General features: G+C 36.9%; 1 long non-coding RNA gene across 2 annotated transcripts; it reads left to right on the forward strand.

Annotated features, from left to right (window-relative positions):
- Nucleotides 1-1661: 1661 nt before the first annotated feature.
- On the forward strand, nucleotides 1662-4067 carry LOC131611835 (uncharacterized). 2 transcript variants are annotated; one of them, XR_009287179.1, is made up of 3 exons: nucleotides 1662-1838; nucleotides 1938-3463; nucleotides 3739-4067. It is a non-coding gene; the product is annotated as an uncharacterized LOC131611835 (long non-coding RNA). The 2 variants fall into 2 exon arrangements; XR_009287178.1 differs by lacking the exon at nucleotides 3739-4067 and having other exon boundaries at nucleotides 1938-3496.
- The last annotated feature ends 2928 nt before the right edge of the window (nucleotides 4068-6995 follow it).

Genomic DNA, 6995 nt, shown 5'->3' on the forward strand with positions numbered 1-6995 from the left:
TCGTCGCTAGGCTCGGGGGAGTTTGAATGTCTTCGCTTGGATTTAACGCGAGTTTTGCCCGAGATTTTGCGGTTGTCTTTTGGGGAGTGCTCGCGGACTTTCTGCGCGGCTTTGGCGGGGCCCCGGTTTTCCCGCTCGGGTGAGAGACTCTTGGCTTCAGTGGTTTCAGGCTTCTGATTCTTCTGAGTCTTCCGAGGTGGGGAGCGGGAATAAGACCGCTGGCGCCGGTTTCTCCTTGAGGGGGAGCGAGACCTGGATGGGCTGCGCTTACGATTTCTCCTCGGAGGAGACCGTGAAGAGGAGTAGGAGCGCGACCTATGGCGCCTCCGGTGAGGGGATCGATATCGTCGCCCCCTTTCCAGGTCGTGGATGCGGTCGCCCTGTTGGCGGATGAGACGGTTGGTCTTCTGCAGCTCCTTGAGTAGGAGGATGGCGGTCGGATCAGCACCCTCGGGGATATTGATCTGTTCCTCCTCGTCAAGGCTACGGCTTCTTCGCCTGTCAGAGGTGTGGGTGAACGAGGAAGCAGGTTGCCCGTCTCTGGTATCAGTTTCGTTCACAATTTGGAGCTGCTCTGGCTCAGTTCGGGGTTGGGTCTGCCCGTCTTCCCCGTTCTGGGCTTGTCCTTCAGGATGGGTCTGTTCGACATTCTGGACCTGTTGAAGAACATGCACCTGTTGAATGTCCTGGATCTGTTGCCTCTGGGGTTGCGAGGTCTCATGCCTCGGCCTTCTCTGCCCGGCAAGGGCCCGTTCCTGCCGACGGCGATTCGTCACCTCGCGGCTGGAATCTTCAATCAGTTGTTCCAGGACGAAAGGATCAGAGCTAGGTATGTTGTTGTTGGCCATGACGATGGTGAAAGGTTGTGCTTTTGATCTTTGTTAAAGAAGGGGGAGCAAGGTTCCCACAGACGGCGCCACTGATCGTACCTGATCAGGAGAATCGTCAAGGCGCAATATCTGGCTTGAAGAGCAAGATGGGGGGTACCTGCAAGGTCCTCCGATGCTTAAGTCAGTAGCTATCAGAGAAAGAGGTTTAGAGTGAAGAATGGAATACCTGACCCTCTAGTGAAAGAGGGTATTTATAGCCCCCAGCGCTGGGCCAAGGTTCCCTAATTGGGCCAAATCCAACTGGAGGCCCACGTGCTAGGGAACTGCCAGAACGTCCCATGCTAGGGCTGAGTCAGCAGGAGACTCACGTTCCGGATGATCATAGCGTAGGGTTCGGAGGTGGTTGACCGGATCCCTCGCTGCGTGACGCGTGGTCTTCGTGCGTGGATAACTCCTTGACGGTTATCCAGCAAGTGGGCCCAAAGGTTTGGGCCTGCTCGGCCAGAGTCTTCGCGAAGGGCAGCCCCTATCTATTGTCCAGTAATTGGGCCCAAGGGAAATGGGCCTGCTCGGCTGGTAACAAGTGTTGGGCTTGCTCGGCCCAGACCAGAACAAATTTTTTTTGCGAACTCCTAGCAAAGTAGCCCAAAAGGTCAAAGTTAATTAATTAAAGATTACAAAATAATTTAAAATTGACATATTTATAATCACCTCCTTTCTAAATACCTAAAAGGTGGAAAATACAACACTTTAATATATTTAAGAGACATTATTGAATTATAAAAATCTAAGATATTTATTTTTACAAATTTATAAGTACTACGTGTAAAAAAAACTCAATAAGTGTTAAAAACAACTTGTAAGTGAAGTATTAAATTTTCAATCTTAGAGTAATACAATAGTAATATCCTATTTGTTATAAGCTGACCGTAGAAAATATGGTTAAAATTGTTAATTTTGTTCTTGTTATGATTATTATTTTTTCTCTATTTTTTGTCACTACAAGCGGTAAGCATTTTTTTTCTTTCAAATTTTCTTCTTTACATCTAACATAATATTTTATCCTATTTTAACAATATTAACTTTTATTTTCTTTTTCTACTATAGTGGTGGAACTTAAATGTTATCGTGATGATGATTGTCTATCAAGTGGTTGCCCCTCTACTTTAATACCTGTGTGTATTTTGCAGATGTGTATGTGTGTTTGAATGACTTCACATATGAAATTATGATCAGATCCTATAAGATTCCCTTAGTTATGCTATTGACATTTATAGTTTGTTTGTATTAGTTATTTTTTCAAATTTTATGGACTATAGTATAAATAAGGTATAAATAATATTATGTAAACTATCTTCTTCTCTCTTAGTTTGGAAGATAGCACCGTGGCCTTCAATTTAGGCATATGTATTTACTTTGCAACCTTATTGTCTATTAGAATATTTTTCATATATGTGTTGAAAATAGTTTTTGTGTTACTTTAATAAAGTCTATCAATTCATATTTATGGAAAACTAAAAAGTCACTACAAAAATATAATAGTGTAGTAAGATAAATGTTCAAGTCTTAATTACTTTTTATTTTAGTTATTCCACTTCAATTTAATAGATTTGGTCGTGACTCTATAAACTAACTAATAAATTGCTGTTAGGCTTAGTTTGCATGTTTTAAACTCTACTTGCAAAATTTGATGAACTTTTACCTCGGTTAAAATATAGTTTTTATCTTAGTTAGGTGAATGAGATAACTTAAAATGTTAATTGAAAGTGATGGAACATTTAATTACTGTTGGAGTTGGAGAAGATGATTGTGTTTGAGTTGGCTGAGGACTAAGACATTTGGTTTTTAGGGTTTTCTTGTATGCGTGGGAGAGAACAAGAAAATGTGGGGTGGTTTTAGTGAAAAACAATGTACTAAAAGGGAAACAAAAAGAAAGGAAAAAAGATGGGGTGTTTCTCTCTTTAACTTCAGGAGAGGGAAAATTAATGTAAAAGTGAAATATGATTGTATGATTTATATTATTACTCCGGGTATAAGACACTTATACTAATGGTATTAATGATTGTCACAAAAGCTATTTGTCACAAATTTGTTAGGCCTAAGGTATATAAATTTTAAATGTATTCTCTCTATTTTTTGGTATTTTTTTTGTTTTTGTTTTTTTGCTGTTTATTTTATTTTTGTTGCACATCTCTCTTTTTCTCCATCTTCTTATTTTTGTTTATTTATCAAATTTAATATAACTATTTTAAAGACCAAAATTTTTACCCTTCCGGTGTTTCGGTGTCACTTGGCCAACAAGGTTAAATCGTGTATTTTCATTTATTTCTGGGATGGCCTAGGGGTCATTCCTCATAGATTCTTTTTAGAGACATTACCCTATTTGTAATCAGGAAAAAAAAAAGAAAGAGAAGGTGGGTGAGATAGGGTCTTGAGTTAATGAGACTTTAATCAGGAAAAAAAAAGAGAAGGTGGGTGAGATAGGGTGTTGAGTTAATAAGACTTTAATTTGTAACTTTCAGAGGGTAAGAACTCTCTTTGAATATGAGTTAGATCTAGTTAATGACATTCTTCTTACATTTCAGGACTACTCTTTCTTTGGAGTCTGTTAATGTTGGATTCATGCAGATGAGGTCTCTATCATATATATCGCTTTTTTCTATCGACTTATTTTTTTAAGAAAAGCCTAAAACCAATACTTTTTCAAGTAGGTTGGACTCTATATTAGTTTTTGTTTAGAGCAGTTGACCCTCCAAATAAATTGATACTTTTTATTGGAAAATTCTCAGATAATATTTCAACTAAAGATAACATGCTGAAAAGACTAGTTCATCTATTACCAAATGATATTTCTAGTAGGTTTTGTGTTGGGATAGTTGAATATGTCAATAATATGTTTCTCTTGTAGGCTTTTCTTGGAATTGGAGGGGTCGGGGGAAGTCCTAAGTATCTCTGACCGACCTCTATGTCATTTTTCGGTGTGGAATAAAACTGAATCGCTTTGGATCAGTTTTGAAAAAGTAATTGTGAACAAGCGCAATTAATATGGTTTCATCATTGAGACGCTTCTTCACTCATTCCTAACATGTGCGATGATGTGATCAATTAGGGTGTGTTACAATTCATATAATGCTTAATTGTACTTAAGGTTAACATGTTTCTATGAGTGGAATTCAAGTCGTTAATCTTCTGATCTTTGTTCATAGTTGGTCCTGATTTTTTAGTTGTCATTGCTGATAAGTAGAATGTGTTGAATATTTGGAAGTTTTCTTAAACTTTTAGCTTTCAATCTTTTAGTTAGTTTACATAAAACATCTTTGTTTCTTTTTCTTGAGAACATCACTAGAAGTGAGTTAAATTTTTGTTCAAACCTTTTGTATTTTCAATCTCGTTGTTTCATAAATCTCATGCCACAAAATACCCTTCTAACTCCACTTTTCCTCTAGTATTCCATATTACCTTAGTTGGGATTAGCAATAGCACTACTGATATAGTGAGAAATTCTAAAGCGGAAGCTTCATTTGGATCATCCCATGAATCTTATCATTTTCCCTCTAATAGTGATCACGTAGGACCATAAATCATACCCATTCTTCAGCTTCCTCTTGCAACGAATGAGTGCCAAATTGCACCTTCTGCTTTTCTAAACAAATCACCACTTGAAAAACCTTCTCAATTTCCTTAAGCCATCTCAGAGCATCATCGGGTTTGTGCTTGCCTTTAAAGATTGGCGAGTTGTTCCTCTGAAACCTCCCCCAAGCATGAGCCTCGTCATCATTTCCACTGTTTTGGTTTTGCATACCTTGTTTGTTTTGTAGAGCTTGATCCATTGCTTCCAAAGCCTGATCAATAACACCATCATTTATACGTCCAGCCATACTGTTCACATACACAATCAGTCATTAGGATCGGAGAATCACATATCGAAATGTTTTCACATTAATCGATCGAGAGGGATACACTTCATATAAAAACCTGGTCAGACGCACCGGTCTGCTCTAATACCACTAATGTAACACTCTTCTAAACCCACAAATATTTCGCATATAATTTACGAATATAAATCAAACAAAAATCAACACACAATGGTGTCACACTTCATATAAACCATCACAATAACCATCTTGCTCCGTAACACGGGTTACATCAATTTAAAACATACATTCAATAATAATTCAACACATCATATAAAACTTCGCAGCATAATCACCGTCATAATATCATACTTTATTTCTTAAAACTCGTAGTAATAGTCTCATCAATTGGAAACCATTTTAACATTTAAACCAATGCAAAATTTGTATCGAAGATCAAAAGAACATAACAATCACAAAGCATAGAGTTCTCAACCTGATGTTACGCATCAGAGCAAGACACCTCTAATTAACATAATTCAACAAAATACTCCGGAGCTATCCTCGAATACTTCTACGAACTACTCCTGGTCACCTGCGTGTTACCCACGTGGAGGAAACATTCAAACAGAAAGGGTGAGTAATCACAATTCATTACAGAATATATAAGGAAATGTATAAAAATTGCAACCAACATCACTATATAGTAACACACATCATTCGTCAATACGTCATACTCATTGATACATCATAATAGCTCACAGACATCTTTTATTGTCAAAACATCATATAATCACAAAGTTCACAATTATCATCACGTAGCAACGCATCAACAAAATTCATGCAATGTCACACATTATGTCAATGCAATAACACTGACTCAATACATATGGTACCTAAATTATGAACACCTGGTTCATCACCGTTCAAAGATCCCCACCATAGGATTGATTCCCTCTTCAAATCGGAGTACATCACAAAATGCACTCAATCAGCACAATGGGATTGAGGCACATCACAAGCGGATCACCGCCCAAAAATGCTATGAGTGCATGATGCACAACAACATCATATAAAATTCGACCACGGCTAGCCAATTGGGTTATCATTCACATAATCACCATCACATAATATAACAAGCAACAACAATGCATTTACGATTATGTCGCACCACAACAAAACAATACAAATGTATTTACCACCACAACAAATATTAGCTTTTAGGTACAATTTTTTTTTAAAATAAAGTTCACTGTGTTAGCTTCCCAACGCTTCGAATGACACTCGAATCAGACTTGCGGAACTAAAGTTGTGAATTTTGGAAGTTTTCAAAAATCTTTCATAACAGTGGTAACCGATTACTCCAAAAGCGGTAACCGGTTACTCTAAAAACACTAGCGCAGACCCCCCATTTTCACTCAGCGGTGACCGATTACTCTTAAAACGTTAACCGATTACCACGTAAAAAAATCCAATTTTTCAAAAATTGTCTCACTTATAATCGATTACTCCAAAAGTGGTAAGCGGTTATCACCATGACAAAAGAAAATTTTTCTGCAATTTTTTGATGTACAAAAACTAGTCCTAAAACCCAAATTTTCATGAAAATAGTGTTTCCAATTTCGACAGATTCAATCCAAAACACATAGCAATCATCATATATCACATAACAACATCGAAACACATCATAAACACCAATTCATGGCAATTTAACATCAAATATATCATCAATTCATAAATCACCACGTTCTTCATCAAAACATAATTGGAAACAAGAACAAAACCTACCACTGCCTTAATATGATATCTACCATATTAAACCCAATTACACCCCCTTACCTCGAATGCCTAACGATTGATTCCTTCCTTTGCATTTTAAGGAAAATTTCTCTTGGTGCTCTGTACCCTAGCTCTCTCACTTTCACGTTCTACCCGAGTTTTGACGACCAGTCAGAATGTATCCTTCATTCCCTTATTTTTCCTTTTTCTATTAATTTATTCTCTCTAATTAGCCTTTTACCATCATAGTCTCACTTAACCACACACACTTACCATTATGCCCTTATTCTCCTTTTCACTTTATTATTCTAATATTCTAATTTTAATTATTATTATTATTATTATTATTATCATTATTATAAATCTATATAAAAACTCAATTATTATTATTATTCTAATAACATAAACTAAAATTATTAAATCTAAGTAATTTCTAGTGATCACTTTAATTTAACACTACCCCACAACACATCACACACATGTCATCATATGTCACACAAACTGACCAATAATTCACAAATAATCAATTAAA

Source organism: Vicia villosa, linkage group LG6, assembly GCF_029867415.1.
Source record: "Vicia villosa cultivar HV-30 ecotype Madison, WI linkage group LG6, Vvil1.0, whole genome shotgun sequence".
Taxonomy (NCBI): Eukaryota; Viridiplantae; Streptophyta; class Magnoliopsida; order Fabales; family Fabaceae; genus Vicia; species Vicia villosa.